At 30.3% G+C, this 19,240-nt stretch overlaps 1 protein-coding gene across 2 annotated transcripts in view; it reads right to left on the bottom strand.

The window, feature by feature from the left end:
* Positions 1-18,620, bottom strand: part of LOC129964042 (uncharacterized) — a 37,822-nt gene extending 19,202 nt beyond the window's left edge. Inside the window, exon 1 of one of the 2 annotated variants that reach the window (XM_056078710.1) lies at positions 18,487-18,620. The gene's annotated coding sequence lies outside the window, so the exon portion shown is untranslated. Of the gene's footprint in view, positions 1-4,544; positions 4,898-18,486 lie in introns of those variants that run through there. The other variant, XM_056078709.1, reaches the window with a different exon arrangement.
* Positions 18,621-19,240: the final 620 nt, after the last annotated feature.

The following is a 19,240-nucleotide window of genomic DNA, read 5'->3' as shown; positions in this document are numbered from 1 at the left end:
TCATGAAGTTGTTTCATGAAGCAGCCTGAAATTTGTATAATGGTTTGTTTAAATTTGACTGTTGCCATTTGATAAAAAATATTAAGCGCGAAATCTGTACCAGGCACGTTAGCATTTTTTATAAACATATTTAATAAATAATTATGGTCGTTATAATTTAATGCCATTATTGTAAAAATTCATTTAAAAGTTATAGTTGATCAAAGAAAATAGAAAATTATATTGTGGAATAAATATTACGAGAAAGTCAGAGAGCTTAATGATATCAGATATATTCTGATCTATGTTTTGAACTGAAATGAAAACATCGTAATGGGATAGTAATAAATGTATTATCATGTGAGAACATGATGTTGTTTTGGTTAGGGGGTTTTGAAGCTCGTAATCGCGTAGGTAATGAATAAAGCATGAATGGCAATTTTCATCATCATTTTTTAATCGCATATATTTTTTACCTGCTTTTACCAGTATTGCATTATTATTATGTATGCTTCTTTGACAGCCAGCCACGCGCCAATTCAATATATGTGTTGACCTTGAGAAGGGCAACGGAAGTATCACTTTCATTTGATACGTAGTATTGATGGCGCATTATTTTTACAAAGGAATTAATTAAACTGAAAGTGGAATTAGATTAGGAAATAAGAGAATATTTTACTATGGGCTAAATTAAGATAAAGTTATGGAAATTAATTTATATTAAATTAAGAGTTTAAAATATCATTACACACACACACACAATATATATATATATATATATATATATATATACAGAGTGAGAGAGAGAGAGGTAGAGACTGATAGAGAAGTCTCGTGATTGCTTCAAACCGGTTTAAACTGGTAATGACTTAATTTAATTAAGACAAATAATAACTTAAAAAATAATAATGTTCTCACATGATAATTTGAAATTTGTGATTGTAGATTTCATTTTCATTTTATATTATATTTGAATTCAACATGAATAGCAACATGTGTGTTAAAAGAAGACTGTAATTATGGTATTTTTGGTGAGTTTCGTAATTCTATGAAATTAATCTTGTATGTGTTGCGGTACAATACCTTTCCCAGTCGACGAACTTTATTTGAGATGTGATGCAGTTTTGTTGTTTTGACGGAAGAATCATGTAAATTTTCATACATCTAATTCATAGTAATTTTTAGTTATGGTGATAACGTACAGGATATGCATTAAAGAAAGAAAGGTAAGTTGTCCTAGAGAACTAATTTAAAAAATTGTTTTCTAGACTGAGAGCTACTTGTAACATAGCAGATATATCAAAATATAAACATTGAAAATTATTTATTATCACACTATTTTCTCTAAAGAAACTTCGTATTCGAAAAAATAAAGATTACAAGAAGCTTATTATTATAAAAAGAGTCATCACGTATATTATTTTGGTTCCATAAATCTGAGTTTTTGTTGCTACTAAATCATTTATTTCTTTTCTAAAGTTTCGTAGCTGTTTTTCAATGGTAAATATATATTCCAGCAATAGAAAAATCCTTCCTGAAAAGTAATTTTAGAGACTAATCTCAAAGTTTTCTTCATTGAAAAAAAGAGGTTCGTTTATCTGAATATTGGCAATGATTTTTACTTTCTCTCATGCGTAGTATAAAAAAAGTACAGTAATCGTTAAAAAATTCGAACTCGAGATTTTGATGAATCTCCACGTTTTAGACCTCCTGAATTCAGAAAACACATTTTTGGAAATTGTTCGTTTGTCTGTGACAAAGGTAACTCAAAAGCGCTTTGAGCTAGACGGATGAAGTTTAGTATACAGTCTTTATACCAAATTTGCAGATTTCTATCAATTTTTGAGTAAAATCTCTTCTGATGAAGTCTGCCTATCTGGCTATTTGAATATAGGTTAAGACAATAATTCCAGAACAAAAAGCACTAGATAGATAAAATTCAATACATATAATTAACATCTATAGTGTAGATACCTGTAAAATTTTCAGCCATATCTAACTACGAGTTTACCGTCTATCAGTTCGTAGTTTCACAAGCATGTAAGAGCGATAATTCAAAATCGCAATGACTTGAATATATCAAATTTGGTGCGAGATTTTGTGATTACAAGTGCAGTTTTGTGTCCAGTTTTTATTTTAGTCAGGTGAGAAAATCTGATCAAAAACACAAACTCGGTTTTTGGATATTACTAACGCGTGCCAGGGATTAATCGCCAAGGATATCACGAGAGATACAGTAAAATTCTAAATTCATGCCAAAATTTTATATTTCGTAACTATTGTACATAAGTGCCATGTAAGGCGTTTTTTGGCATGACAAGTTTATTAGACAGTATGCGAGAAAGTTTTGTGGAGACCATTCCAATTGATTTCTTTCAAAAAATTCGTACCCAAAGTGTTCATCGGAAAATAGGTACACATTTATTAAAGATGCGTAAAAAAAAAATCTAATAATTTTTTAATAAAATAAAACGACGGCGATAAGATAACATTAGAGAATTAAAAGTCTTGAGTGTCATGATTTAAAACATTTTCTTTTGATTAAATGGAAGGTCACTTTGGGAATATTTCAACTTCGGTATTGGAAGATCGAGGGTAGATATCCGATTTTATCAAACATCAGCCGTGTCCAGTTGATTGCAGATTATCATCTAGTTAACAAATGATTATATTAATCAAATGAATGAAAATTTATTGAAAATAAAAACGAACACAGATTAATATGGGAGTAAAAGATAGCAGCTATTTTACTGCTCTAAGTTATTGGATGACCATCCAAAACAGGTTCTTTACTCTGGAGGAAAAGGGGGAAAAAGAAAGAACATCGATTTTTTTTTTTTTTTTTTTTGTATTCAAATAAAAGGCGTTAATCCGAGAGAAAAAATTTAAATTAAAAAGGTATGAGCTCAAAAAGATATATAAAACTAATCGTCGAACTTCAAAATAGCTTAAGGTATCCGACTGGTTAAAAACATAAATTTGAATAAGAACTCGCGTTTTTTTTTTTTTTTTTTTTTGTAATTACAAAAAAACAAAAAAAAATGGCACGTTTCTGTTTCTAGTTACATCTCTATTTGTCTCAATGTCAATTAGACAAATAGAGATGATAATGAAGTAATAGCTCTAACTATTATAGTTAGGTTACAGCAAACTATTGACATGTAAGTTATGCTTATTTATAAACATTTAAAAATTGCATTAATGGATTTCAGATTAAATTAAATGCATTTTCTGAAGAAGAAGTTTTTTCATAATTCTACTGTACGAGTAGGTCATATCTTCTAAAAATAATCAAGATATCTTAATGAATTTTTTAGTAAGTTCTCGTTATGTTATGCAAAATGTACTGAAACTATTGATTTGATGTTGAAAGCTTTAGAAGTAGATTTATGATTGTTTAATGTAAATACTGTTGAAAAAAATTCCAAAATTTCATAAATAATTTCATATATAACGTGCAAAAATTTTATTTTTGAATGTAATTCTTAGATAACAGTTAGTTACACTCTAAGATATGTTAGGTATGTAATGTTGCAAAGAAAAATGAAAAACAGTATCAATTTTTTTTTCTCTAGAACAATCATAGTTTTTGTAAATAAATGCAAAAATTTACATCAAAATATGTTATTCCTTCAAAAGCAGCATATATATTTTCATTTTTATTCATTATTTTATCCTTATATTAATAAAAAAACTTCATATAAACATTAAAATATTTCGTTTTCCTGAAAATTCTCCTTGCACCTAGTCGAATACCTTAATTAAAACAAAAGTAAATTTTAAAAAATGTAAATTTGGAAAAATATTTAATTTTTTTTATCTCAGTTTAATCAAAAATTTTTAAATGCTACTTTTTAAAATGCCATACGTTTTATACGAAAGGAAATAAAATACTTGTTAAAAATCCAATATGTAATAAAAAATTCGATTTTTTTTTTTGAAATACAGATGTTTGAACAATGGAAAAGTGCTTATAAGGCAATTTTCGATCTCTTTGTTTTTTTCCGACAAAGCTGAATTTTTCAACAAATAATGCAGATATCTATCTGAACTTTTTACCAATTGTTTTCTTCTCTATAATAAATATTGAAGTAGAATTTAAAACTTCCGCTAAAATTGATTTTTTTTCGCATTTATTCCTTTTAAATAATTTAATCTTAATTAGATGGTTCATCTTATATCTATTTTTAATGCCTATATCTTTCAATTTAAACCTTTCTTCTCATATTAATATTTAATTAAACATTAAAATCCGATATTTCAACTTCTACGCCGTTTTTATTCCTTCAGATATTCGAGAGCAAATATAGGAACTATTTTCAATGGCCAACATGGCAGCTTAAAATAATAAAATTGCTGTTACGCATTTTTTTCACATTTTGGCATTTCCACCCACTTATGATCATTGCTCAGAATACAGTTAAAGGGTATATACAAAGATAAAAGAATGTCCTAAGACAAAATCGTTTGTTAGCAAATGTTTAAAATTGCAACCAACTAATACTGAGAAATACAGCATTAAATATTTTAAATTGAAAATATTCATGGATATTTTTCACACTTACCTCTACTTCCTTTGGCGAAAAATCTTTATACTAGATCGAAATCAGCAAATCGATGAATTCATCACAACTCACATAAAGTTCACCAAACGTCCACAAGTTGTCACGCAAGGTTTACAACAACAGTGTACCTCCTCTACCTCACTTTCTGAGGAAAATAATTTTAAAACACTTTAAAAGTTTTCTACGGAGCAGCCATTTGGAAATTATGCCGCAAATTGTTGACTTTATCACAAAGGGGCTACCGTCTCTTTGGCGCAGACGATAATTTAAAAGTAGCCCTTACAGGAAATCGACTCCACCCACCTACTTTGGAAAGAACCTTTACCCAAATAAAAAAAAAGTGACCCACTACTTTCAAATCTTCGTACTGGGAATATGCGTACTATGTTATCCTTTTCATATGCAAGACGAGTGGCTCTGGCCCCGTTGTCAAGGGAACACAGCCACAACACAGAGGACCTTTCTTTTACACTAGGGAATGACAAGGGGGAGGGTCTGTCTGAAATGAACTCGATGGCTGTGATTAAGTTACTCTTCTTTGTTTTTTATTGCTTAAAATCACCGATATATATCGATCATATAAGACAAAAGAGCAGAATCGATGCAGTGCCATTGCAACCGGTGGCTTCTTGACATTTCAATATAGGGATGATTTTAATATTAGTAAATTTCCCATTCCCATTCTTAATCTCAAGTATGAATTTTTTTAAAATTATTATTATGTAAACAGCTTGCAAAAAATGTTGCATAGTTTTCCGGTATATGGACAGAACCGATTTTATCATTAGAGGATTACAAGCGATTGCCTGGGGGGTGAGGGGAGAGGCACAATAATTGGGCCCTTGTCCTCCAAATAACACTTGACATTTATTCGCCCAACATGATAAATATTGAATTGTGATTGTAACTCAAAAGAATACAATAAATTAGAAAAAGGAAACGTAAAGTTTTGCAAAACTTTAAATTTTGTTGGTCAAAGTTACTCATAAATTGACAATTCCAACCAGTCCTAAGGCACACAAAAAGAAACTAAATGACTGGGCCACCGTGAGTGCAACACTGGTTGGAACTGTGGTTGAGTCCTAAGGGTCTTCACTGGCCATGGTATAATCCTTCCTGTGGGAAGTACGTCCCGTCATCGATAGGAGGTAATCGAGCCCCATCATAGCTGCACCCACCAGGGTGGCGAGAACCAACCACCGTACGGGAAGCTTCTCATTCTCATTTATAAGCCCCCCCCTCCGGTGGCAGATTGGTCAAGGGTAATAAATCCAAAATAAATATTCGATTTTCTTTCCTATTTCTATTAAAATAAACACTAAGTTTAAGGGAGTGTAAAGCACTCCCACTGACAGTTTCAATGTGAAAAAAAAAAAAAAAATGATCAAAAAAATTAAAGAAACCTTCACATTTCAAAGGTAACTTCTAGCAATTTTTCTAAACGATGAAAACAAACAGTCGCTTCAGTTTAAATTTTAAATTTAAGAGGAGAAAAAATGAAAATCTCCGGCCATTTGGGTGGTCCTCAAATGTGGTTATTAAATAAATGATTAAATATTATTTAGGACTAATACTATTTTTGAACTGTTAAAACTATAAAGGATTTTAAAAAACCCCACTTCTTTTATTCATGTTATTAACCATTACATCTGTAAAAAAGTATTAAAATAGTCTAAAACTTTCATATATTCTATCTTTCCCTTTCCTTCCCTCTACAAATAATATACTTTAAATTAAACTGAATGTACTAAGTCCATTTATTTCTAAAAAAATTAATGCTCTGATGTCTTATTCATCTGCGAGGTTTTGCATTAGTTGTAAAAAATGCGAGAGTGTGATACTAAAGAAGACAGTGGAAGTAAAGATAGTGAAGTTGGATAGAGAAAGAATATATAGGATTGTATTGATCCGCAAGGAGCACTTTCAAGGGCACCAGAACATCAAACCAGCGTATCGTTTGTAAACCATACGTAATAAATAAATGCTAATTTATTCCATATTTGCTCAAAATCACGCAGATGAAGCTTCGTGTTGTTCGGCGAGGTCTCGACTGCACTTTTTCATTTGTTTTTTCGTGTACAATAATAGAATCAGTTTACTTCCTTGTTAGATAAGGCGTTATGATATGGACACCGGGAAAAGTGCATTGAATCTGATAAGGCACCGAAAAAAAAAATTCAACTGCTGTAAACTGAAACCTTTTAGCGGCGGTAAAAATCGATTTCGTCCAAGCGTCAGTTTTTGTTGCTTTTCTTCTATTTCAAGGTTTTTCGCTGGCGTTCGAGTTTTGACTAGCTACACCATATCAAATAGCATTGATCTCAGCGAGAATGAGATGTTCAGTTTCTGTTTCGATTCGTATGTTCTTATCAAGTACGATCTCTAAGATAAAACCAGCGGAGGGAGATCTTCCCACACCTTCCTAGAATATTCTCTAATAAAGTTGAATTTGTGTTTCAGTGGCGTTTTTTCCCAAACTGAAACCAAAATTTAACATAGAACTAAAATTGCATAGAACAAAATCGCATACCAAATTTGGTGTATTTAAGTCATTGCGTTTTTTAGTTTCGCATTTACCTGCTTTTGAAAGTGCAGACCGACAACTCCTTGTTGGATTTGGTTGAAAATTTGATTTCTTACAATATTAAATCTGTGTATTGAATTTCATTCATCTAGCTCTCTTCATTTTACTGTTAACATGTTCATTTAAACTCGAATAACATGTTAATTTAAACTCGAATAGATTTTGTTCAAAATTAGATAGAAATCTTCATTTCGTGTTAGACCATATACTAAATTACGTTATTCAAGCTCAAAGTGGTTTTGAATTATCATTGACACAGCAGAGGTACAGATAGTGTTCGGTAAATATCATAATCTTAATCTGTTAATAGACATTTAGCAGACGATTTCTTTTCAGAAATTTTATAACTGTTACCATTTTTATTTTTCAAAAATATTATTAAAATGTAAAAGCAAACGATTTTTTCTTTGATAAACATATTTTGTTAATATTATTTCATTTATTTTTTGTATAATAGCTGATGATCAATGGTAAACCTTCTGGAATCTGGCAATGGTTTGTAATATATGCTGTTAAGTTAAAAAGAATAAACAAGCCGATGGAATTCTAAAATACTTGGAGTATTATTTTAGTTTCAAGAATGTAAGATGCTCTGCAAGCTATAGTTTGAAGCTTAAGAAAACGGGTAGTTTTCTAGAAGGCATGCAAAAGATAGACAGACATGTTCCAAATTTTTTTTTTTCTCGAATTCAAGGAGGTCTCAAACATGGAGATTCATCAAAGTCTCGTGTTCGAAGCTTTTGTCGATTACAGTGCTTTCTCTGTACTTCGTATCGCATACGAGAAAGTAAAAGGTAATCTGAACGACTCTATGGGTAGCTAAAGGTGGCTATTTGAAAATCCTCCGCAGCCAGCTACTTTTGCAATTTGTATGATTTCTGTTTTGAATTAATAGAAATCCTGTAAAAGGATTGATAATTTCTGGTCACAGCTGATATCGACAAGCGACTGTCGCTTTTTAGCATATCATTCATCATAGAAAATCTATTGTTGGACAAATTAAATTTTAAAAATTATGATAAACCTCTATAAGTAAAATTACTTTCTAAAAATTAATGGTCGGAAAAGTTTTACTCCAAAATAAGCAGTATTTTACATTCAATTTTAATGAATAGTGATGAGAATAGAATATGCATTTTGGAACTGTACCTTCTTGCCTATGACTGATTTAATTCAAAATTTTATGTATATCTTCAATTTTGGTATCAAGATGATACTTTAAGATTCACCCAACTGACTTAATACGTTTTTGTTATGTTTTCATAAATAAGAATCAGTGTCTCACAAAAGTGATGGGACACTTGTGCTTTACAAAAGGAAACTGTAATAAAATAAATAAATAAACATGTACAAAATTTTTTTGGGTGTGTTTCATATTTAAAGTTAATAACAATTATTACATAACATACATTTTGCCAAAATATTAAAATATTAATTTAATAGAAATACAATTGTTTAGAACGGAGCAAAAAATGGCTCACATAAGTGATGGGACACTTACTTTTCCATCAAATATTTATCCAAAAATTTTACTTTTTAAAAGGTTTTAATATTTTGTTGGATTTCCTTTTACTTTTAAAACATAATTTAATCTTCTTGAGTTGGATTCGATTAATTTTTTTGTGATTTCTGGAGTGATTTTACCCCATTCTTCCAGAGTCTAACGTTCAAAGAGGTGTGCTTGGGGTCATTGTCCTGGTAGAATTTAAAATCGTTATGAAGGTTCAATTTTCGTGCTGAAGATTTCAAATTTTGCTTTAAAATGTCAATATACTTGTACTGATCCATTATACTGTCAATAAAAACAAGATTACCAACTCCAGCGGACGACATACACCCCCATACCATAACTCCTCCTCCACCATGTTTCACTGTTGGCACCAAGTTCTGTTTGCGAAATTCTTCCCTGGGTTTTCTCCATACCAAGATTCTACCGTCAGAAACAAATATATTAAATTTACTCTCATCAGCAAATATAACTTTATTCCAGTAATCAGAATTCTTATTTATGTTGGATTTTGCGAAAGCTAGTCTGAGTTTTCTATTCTTTTCACTTACAAAGAATTTTTTCCTGGCTACTCTACCGTGATATCCAGCAGATCGAATTACCCTTCTAATAGTCTCAGGATTAACAATTATTCCATATAATGCTTGTAAATCAGCAGCAACTTTAGAAGCCCTCTTTCTTGGATTTTTTTTTTTTTTTTTTAATATTTCGAACGATAATTCGCTTTATTCCATTGGATAGCTTTGATGGTCGGCCAGGTCTTCTTTTATCCTGAATAATATAATTCTTTTTATATCGTTTAATGATATTGAAAACTGTTTAATGACTCAAGTTAACTGTTTCAGCAGTTTTTCTAATAGATTTTCCACTTTCAATATGCAAATTAATAACTAATTTTCGAATTTCAGGCGAAGTTTCTTTTCGTTTAGCATTCATGGCTGCACAGAGCTAAAAAACACAAAAATTCCAAAACAAACTGGAGAGAAATACTGCAGACGATTTTATAAATTATTGCCAATTCCTTTTGAGTAAAAATAAAACCACGAAAAATATTTTTATTGCTTATTTCAGACGAGTTTTGTTGCATATCTAATGGTGTCCCATCACTTATGTGAGCTATTTTTTGCTTCTAAACAATTGTATTTTTATTAAATTAATATTTTAATATTTTGACAAAATGTATGTTATGTAATAATTGTTACTAAATTTAAGTATGAAACACACTCACAAAAAAGTTGTACATGTTTTTTTTAATTTATTTTATTACAGTTTCCTTTTGTAAAGCACAAGTGTCCCATCACTTTTGTGAGACACTGTATATGTCACAAAATTTGATACAGGTTTATAATTATGCTGATGAAATCACACACCAACTTTTATAAAACATTTTATATCTTTTAGTTTTCATTCCTCATTCAGGATTTCCTTCAATATTTTATCCGAATTTATAATTTAAGTGTTGCTATCCCTCCAGCTCGTTTTGTTTTTGATTTTCCGTATTAAGGGACTGGTTGATGCAAATCCATAAATGGGTTACGAAGACTCAGGGAGCTCTGAAGAGCAAAGATTCTTCAAAATATGGAGAATAATGTTTTGACAATTATAATATTTTTCTCTTTGCACTCTACATACGGGAGATTAAAAATATATGGGCAAGCAACGACCCATTCGCAAATTTTGTCCCATGGATACATAAGAAATTGTACGTGAATTCACATGTGATTGTATTCACTTAAATAGCGGTAAAGAATCTTTCCAGAAATTTTTTCTCTCTTATTCTCTAATTAACTGTAATACATTAGTGAACTACAGTTACGAAAGAGTTATTAGAGTGTGGCGATTTTTTTGGGAGCGATCCATTGCTGGGACACAAATACCAGAAAACCAAATGTTTATGTTGTGCTCTCTTTTCCAACTGATTAAAGAATAACCACAGGACTACATTTATAATCACAAAATCATATGCGAAATTACTAATATTTAAATCTTTGTGTTAGTCCGTCCAGTTGCATGTGAAAGTACCGATTGGCAGATAGCCGATTTCTTGACGAATTTGATTCCATTTTCTTTCTTTCTTAAATGCTGTGTTTACACTCGGCCAGTAGACAGCGCATGAGCAGAAAGGAACTGATTTATGTTTTCCACAATTTCATAAGATAAATTCAGGCATTCCATGCTTCACTGCAAATTGTCGTTTTCGCGTCTCTGAATTTTTCTTTTTCTCAGCGTATCGTATTAAAATTATGGATATTTACACAAAGAAACATGGCTAAAATTTAAAAAAAAATCAACATATCTGAATTTGGAAAACTATAGAAAAGAAATGACAAATAAAACGGAAACACACACGCATATACACAACAAAAGATGTCGGAATGAATCTATAATAAGTGATCAATTTTTTCACGCCAAAAAAGCTACCAAATTCTACAAACGCATGCCCAGTAAGAGAAAAATACAATACAGCTGCATGTTGTTGTCCCGTAATGACAACAACATGCATGTTTCGACCGAACAGTGCTTTTCAGCCTTTCTACGCATGCGCTACCTACTGAGAGTCTTATAACTGACCGAGTGTCAACCCGGCATAAATCTACATTTTAGATGTTCAATCTGTGTACCAAATTTTATCCATCTAGTTTTCTTACTTTTGTAGTTATCGTGGGTTCTTATTTATGGACATTCAAAAAGATAGAGTTACTCTTAATGGATTTCATTTAAAATGTCCCGGTGAAATTCAAAATTACGATCTCAATATAATTTTTTATTGACGCTAACTGATGGATTTTTGACTTAGAATTTTGAGATATAACGGTAAAAATTTTGGTTTAAAAAGATACTCTAAAATTATTAAGTTCATTTAGTTTAATTTATATAAATTGGTATGAATTTATGGCTTATATGATTTAACTTACGAACTAATAATATTAATAATACTAATCGATATATACGAAAAGGAATTTTCGTATGTTTTTTCTTTTATACAAATCTACGATTTTTGATCAATATTGATAAACTTTGACATTCGTGCTCTTTAAGATCAATGCCAACTTTCCAACAACAAAAAGTTAATTTAAATATGTTAATTAAAACAACTAAGCAAAATATTGCTGCTTTTCAACCCTATTTTCTTAAAATATTATCTCACATAACTGATTTTAAATTATCTTAAAACTCAAAACTTTTGTCTTTTTAATGATTCCAGTTATACTTCCATTCATTTTTTTCTTTCATTTTTACAATTTTTATCACATGAGAACATGATTTTGCTTTAAGTATAAGATTTGGGTTGTTGAAAAAACTTGACCAAATATAAATATTATGAATCCTTTTAAACTATTGACTATAGGAATGAGAGCCATATAAAATATTAAATGTTAAGAAAAATTCCAAATTTAAAACGTTTGCATGTAGATTCTGAATTGCAACCATCTATTTTTAACTACTTACATTACTGAATATGCCTCTACAGAAAGATTATAGTGTGAAGGTCAATCAACATTTTTTAAAAATATATCGAATAGACCGATCTCTCAATGCATTTCGTATGACTAATTATGACTTAAAAATTCAGCTCTCTGTAATCAAAATTTATATTGAAAAATAAAAATGCTCTCACAAGATTATTAGAAAAAATGTATAAAAATTAACTTCATTGTTGATGAAATTTCGATACTTATTAGTGAATGGTAAATACTATAATTTTAATAGTTTTTTTTTTTTCATCTTTTAATTCTAGAGACGGGTACGGCCAAGTTTGGCGCCAAATTTTACAGCTAAATAGCAACCCTAATATAGCAACCCTTCTATGCCTCCAATATATGGGAACCCTGTGAAGAGAATCGGGTGATGTCGATGGTGTAATTATCAACTAATCAGGTATGAATTGACTTTGAATATCAATCAATTAGGTATAGACCATTTAGGTATCTTCAGAAAAAAATCTCTTAAAAATAGTCATAATATTGAGAAATACAATTCTGAAGATTACAGCGTCCGCTGGGCTTGGCGAGAAAAATTTGGCGGGAAATCGCCAAATGGTACCCGTCTCTAGAACTGTACTTTAATAACTTTGACATCTTTTAATACAAACTCCGTAAGTGGATGCTTGTTTTCTTCTCGTAAGTTAGAAGGGCCCTAATAGGATTCCAGTGCCAATTTTGGATTTGGTGCTACATTTGGCAAGTTTTGGCTCTTTCACCGTTAATTGATAAGAATCGAAATTTCGTTTGAAATCTATTTTAATATGCTTTTATATATCGCCAAAGATGTCAAAAAACAAGATAGCTGCTTGGGCAATGACTGTAGCCATAATTAATTACTAATAAATATATATAAATTAATTAGTCAACTTTCCTATTTCAACTGAAATTTAATTAAAATTTTACTGAACGTGTTGGGATTACTGAATTGAAATGTGTCGTTTTGTATAACCACAGAGACAAGGCATGATAATTGGCCTTATTGCTAATACAGCGCTAAGGAAATAATTCCTACGACAACATTCTGTTAAATTCATATTTCATGATGAGTTCAAGCTTATATATTGAATTTAAGCTCTTAAAAATTAAATTGAGAAAAACATTTGTTCTACTTGTTTATTGTACCTTTAACAAACCGAGTAAAATATTGCATCTGAATAGATTTCACATCTCACTGATTGTATTGCAACTTCTAATATTGGAGGTTTGTCATTAGCTATTTGCCTGTTAGTTTGGAATACTGCATGATCTTTAGTTTATTCTTCAGCCGCTGCGCTTTTCTTGGATTTCCTCCTTCGTCGCTTTCCACCAGATTTTGCTGCTCCAGAGGACTTTTTCCTTCTCTTGCCTCCAGAAGACTTCCTGCGCTTTTTGCCACCTCCGGAAGACTTTTTTCGTCTTTTACACTCAGACACTTTTCCGGTGTCGCCAAGATTTTTCAAGATATTTCGATCCATGGCCATCTTCATAATTGGTTTGATGGTTGCATCCAAGGTTTGGCAATCGATTCCATACTGGTTGGCGAGATATTTCTTGAGGTTATTTACCGAGCAACCATTGAGCTTTTGCAGATGCAAGATGGCTTGCAAAACTGTGTTACCACTTACTGCTAGTCGTTGTTGAGGAATACCAGCAGCAGCAGTAGGACTTGCAAATTTTTGTTCCATTTTAATTTAAATTAAAGTCTACTTTAGATTAGATTTATAAATTTAGATAGTAAACAAAATTCAAACTCACGACTTAAAAAACAAAATTGTACTAAAATTATTTCAAAGAATTTCTGTGCATTATATCACGTGTCGTGCGATGGTGCAATTTTCATATTTCACCAATCAAAATCAATGCATAGTTATAGAGTTTAAAAGTAGCCAATAGTATTGCAGATTTTTTAAATGAGTTATTTGCATTGAAGTAGTAGTATTTGTAGATGCTCCATAATAAACCCATGCCATGTAATATTTGACTTTTTTAAATTTCATTTTTTTCACATATATAAATTTCTTTACTACTTACATGATATCTTCTATTTGTTATTATATCATTGTTCTTACAACAGTGAATAATTTTTTTAAGAAGGATTTCAGTAAACTCGATGAATTATGAAATACAAGACTTGCAGTGGTCATACCAGTTATAGATTTAGGCAATTTGCTCCGTATGCAATAAATATTATGTGGCTCATCCCTTAATAAACAGGTCTATTCAGTTTTCGCGTTTCAATACACTTTTCTCTTAATTAACATTCTAATGATTTTTTTAGGTTATTCTTTATAATAGTAACTTTGTGAAAATTTTACCTTTTATTTATTTATTACCAGCTTAGACAAGCCAGCTAATTGAAATAAAGACAATACTGTAAAATCTCGTACGCAAAACTTGATGTTTCTGTTAAACAATAAAACAATTTTCGATTGAAATCTTTCCCTTCGCCAACAATTCCAAATAAACAATCAAGATGATAGACCAGTTAAACAATACTGTGAAACAGTTATTGTCATTCATCTTTATTTCTGACTTTGGAGACTTGGCATTATTATCATCCTTAGTCAAGTGAAGGGGCACTCTAAACTGTATTTAAGCTATGTTTTTAAACATTAAATTACAGCAGACATTAAAAACTTGCTGTTTTAGTAGTCTTAATATATTCTATCCAACTGTATTTAAGAACTATCTAAATGTAGTCAATTTGAAACATAATCCCACAAACAAAAAACAAATGGGAACAAAGTCAAGTTAGCCAATAAAATAGACAATTAAATTTACAACTGTCCGGTTCATCTATCATCTGACTTTCTCAATACAATGTTTTTTATGTTTTATTAGCCGCCTTTGGAAAAATATTTTTAAACAAATTTTGATAGACACATACTCTTTTGAAAATTTTACTCTATTCTGTTCCTTGAGCAACGCATTTCCTAATTTTTTTTATCATCATCTTTATTCATCTAATTGTTTCACAGGGAAGAGTAGCAATTTTTAAAAATAGACTACTTTAAAAATCTTTCAACACAGTTTGTCTCTGAAATTAAACCTTAATTAAAAACAATTAAACCGTAACTTAATTAAAAATTGAACCTTAATTAAAAACAAACCTTAATTAAAAATTTAATTTTTGAAAGCAATCCCTATATTAAATTTTTTGCATCATCGAAAAATAAGGCGAATTTTAATATCTTCATCATACAAGAGTGGGAAAAAATCCAGACAGACATATACGTAGCAACAGTGAATATTATTTCAGTTTCACGTCAACGATAAAATATGTTTTCATCATGTTTGCTTAAGATATTTTTTTAAAAAATTAATTAAAAACTGGGGAAAATGTTATACATAAAAAAAATTGATATAATTGTAAAAAACAAATCTTTGAATTTTAAATGATCAAAGCATTATTTTGTGCTGTAATATTTTCGGATGTTGTCGTGAAAAAACATCAACATTTCGTTTAATTTTTATTAATTAAAAATATAATTAAATTTTAAAAAATAAAATCCATACTCCAAGTTGCAAATCCTCCTTTTCTAAGTATATACATATTCCAAATTTCGATGTTCAATCCAGACGATCTGGTCTATAGAGCCAACACACACAGAGAAATACATCGCATATTCATTTTTATTGTTAGCCGCATTTGGAGATCACTTGGCTTGTCAGGATTATCGATTGCAAAAAATTTCATTTAAATATTTTGTGTAACTTAGTTTCTTTAGTTTCCTCATTAAAATATTTTTCAAGCTAAATTTTGATAGAGGAATACTTTTTTAGAAGCTTTGCACCGCTTTGTCCATTGTACTGTGCATTTTCCCACTTTTCAATTAATACATCCTCATATTTCGCGAGAGGGATCAGCAGTGTTCAAGAATGGACGCACAATTAAAAGTTTTTTTTTTTAATTAATTTGATTCTGAAGATAAACTCTGATTATTAATATAACAACATTTCTAAAATTTTATTAAAAGGTTACCTTATATGCTGAAACCTACTCGGAAAACTGAATCTTCACATCTTCATTACCAGAAATGGGAAAAAGCTAGGTTTTAATATTTATAGCAAAAATGAAAACGAACTGAGTTTCACTTTAGCCATGAAATATATTGCAATAAATTGCTTTAATTTTTTTAATTGTTAAAATTAGAAAAGAATTACCCCAGAAAAATTGATATCATATTTGTATTGTAATATTTTTGGAAATTAATAAGAAAAAAAACAACAACATTTTACTTAAATTTTAACGAGCCGTGGTGGCCTGGCTTTAAGGTCTGGGCTGCGGAGCTGAAGGGTTTCAAGTTCGAAGTCCGATTCCACCGAAGAACCGTCGTGTAAGCGGGTCTGGTGCACGTTAAATCCGTCGGAGCCGAACTTCCTTCCACATTTGTGGTATGGAAGTTTGGAGATGGGATTACCAACACAGGTGTCGTCCTCGTCATCTGACGGGGGTTCTAAATTACTAGGTCTGTCTCAAAATAGTCCTAGTGTTGCTTTAAACGGGATATTAATATAACTAATTTAAATTTTAATGAATTCAATCAAAATTTTTAAAATTTAATCCTGGTAATCAAAATCTGAAAAAAATCACTCCAAAGTGCAGATTTTTATCCTTATAAATGCTATTTTATGCCAAGTTTGAAAGCTTTCGATCAAACGATCTATATGGCAGAGTTCCAACACACACACATACACTTTCATTTTTAGTAACGTAGAGATGAGGACAGACTTACTAGTAAAGATAGAGATGATTCATGGATTGGGCCATTTATGTTTTTCTCAGTATTATTTAAGTAGATGTTCGATGTTTATAAAATTGGAACAACTAAATGCACTTAATGAAGAAACCTGACCATTAATATGTGGCTAAAAACATATCTGTGCCTATGTGTAGTTATGTTCATGATATCCAGACAAATGTGATCATTTACAACCATGAAATTTAGGATGCAGATAGTAGTAACAGTGATTCAATGTTCCTCGAGACCCAGGAGGAAAATTTTCCTTTCATTGTAATAACTTTTTCATGAATGACTGATAAATGATTTCTACCGTTCATTCGGTATTGAAATGTTCAACTGTCTGTTTAATAATGTTGTCTTTTTTAGATTACTAATTTTAATTAAAAATTAATAAATTTGCATTCCAAAATTATTAAATTTTTTTAAGATTTGCTTCCATACTTTGGTTTAAAATTTGATAGTATCACCTCTAATATATTATTTTGATATAGTTTATGAAATTATAAACTTGATATAGAAGTGTAGCAAATATGGTATTTAAAAATATTGCTGTCTTTTAACGAATGAACATACTCATGCTAGAATACTTTTGGACAAAAAATTCCGATAGCGACTTTCCTACTTTTTTTCAAAAAATTTTTCTATGTCAAACAGAGTGCAGTTATAAATGCAAAATGGGTTACAATTTCATCTCATATATAATTAAGATTATAATTATAATACTTTTCTGTTTTAGCATAAACATACTTTTATTTGAAAATAAGAGCCAACCTACTAATGAAATTTCATTCAAAAGGTACTATTTTTATCTTATTTTGATAGCAGGAAATAAAAATTCATAAATAAGAAAGAAATGCATACTTGTCTATAAATTATTCTACAAAATGATTACTAACTTTTCTATTTATTTAAAAACATTAATTTTGCTATAAATAACTTGTGAATCGTGCTTGTCGATAAATTATTCTGCAAAATGATTTTATTGTAAAACTAACTTTTCCATTTGTTAAAAACATTAATATTTCTATAAATAGCTTGTGAATCATGTTTGTCGATAAATTATTCTACAAAATGATTTTATTGTAAAATTAACTTTTCTATTAATTTATGAACATTAATTTTACTGTAAATAACCTGTGAATCGTGCTTGTCGATAAATTATTCTGCAAAATGATTTTATTGTAAAACTAACTTTTCCATTTGTTAAAAACATTAATATTTCTATAAATAGCTTGTGAATCATGTTTGTTGATAAATTATTCTACAAAATGATTTTATTGTAAAATTAACTTTTCTATTAATTTATGAACATTAATTTTGCTATAAATAACTTGTAAATCGTGCTTGTCAATAAATTATTCTGCAAAATGATTTTATTGTAAAACTAACTTTTCCATTTGTTAAAAACATTAAAATTTCTATAAATAGCTTGTGAATCATGCTTGTCGATAAATTATTCTACAAAATGATTTTATTGTAAAATTAACTTTTCTATTAATTTATGAACATTAATTTTACTGTAAATAACTTTTCATTCCAACTTGGATTTCAAAATGAATGAGTAAATAAATTTAATACCATTTTAAAAGCAGACTCTACATTTAAAATCAATGTTCCTTGCATGCGAATATGAAAACATTACCTTGAATCTCTTTACAGGAGTCCCAGAAAGAAAAAAGAATCCAAAATGAGACATGGAAGAAGAGAAAGAATGAGAAATGAGATTTGCATGCAACGTTCCTTGCTTAGCAATTCCATCTGCCACTGTTTGCTATGGTTTCGCGGCTGGGCGTGGCTTATAAATACCGTCGCAGCTGTCACGGAAACTTTCAGCCACTCATAAAAACTATGGATACCTTGGTTACTTGTGGAGAAACTATATATATATATAAGTAGAAGCGACTCCACTAGAAATATGGATTTTTGCAAAAAGAGACCGAATTATCAAAAAAGAAAAGTAGATAATAGTCTAGAGTCCCCTTCCCTTTTGGGGTCATTAGGTATTTTTTCCCTTGCTTTGTTTATATGATGTATATAAAGAGAAAGTATTCTAGTCGTCAAAATATTTGAACTTGAGATTTTGTCGAATTTCCACGTTTCAGACTATTCCCAAGTCGGATTTAATTTAGTTATATTAACGTCCCGTTTTTAAAGCAACACTAGGGCTATTTTGGGACGGATCTCGTAATTTTGAACCGCGATCAGATGACGAGGACGACACCGGAGCTGGCACCCCCTCTTCAAACTTCCACACCGCACCAGCGGAAGGACATTTGGCCCCGATGGATTTAATGTGCACCAGATCCGTTTACATGGCGGTTCTTCGGTGGAATCTGAAACCTGGCCTCGAACTTGAAACTCTCCGGTTCCGAAGCCGAGAACTTACCAGGCCACCG

This window comes from Argiope bruennichi, chromosome 3 (genome assembly GCF_947563725.1).
Source record: "Argiope bruennichi chromosome 3, qqArgBrue1.1, whole genome shotgun sequence".
Taxonomy (NCBI): domain Eukaryota; kingdom Metazoa; phylum Arthropoda; class Arachnida; order Araneae; family Araneidae; genus Argiope; species Argiope bruennichi.
Note: the sequence above shows the minus strand (reverse complement) of the source record. Positions and strands in the feature narration are given on the sequence as shown.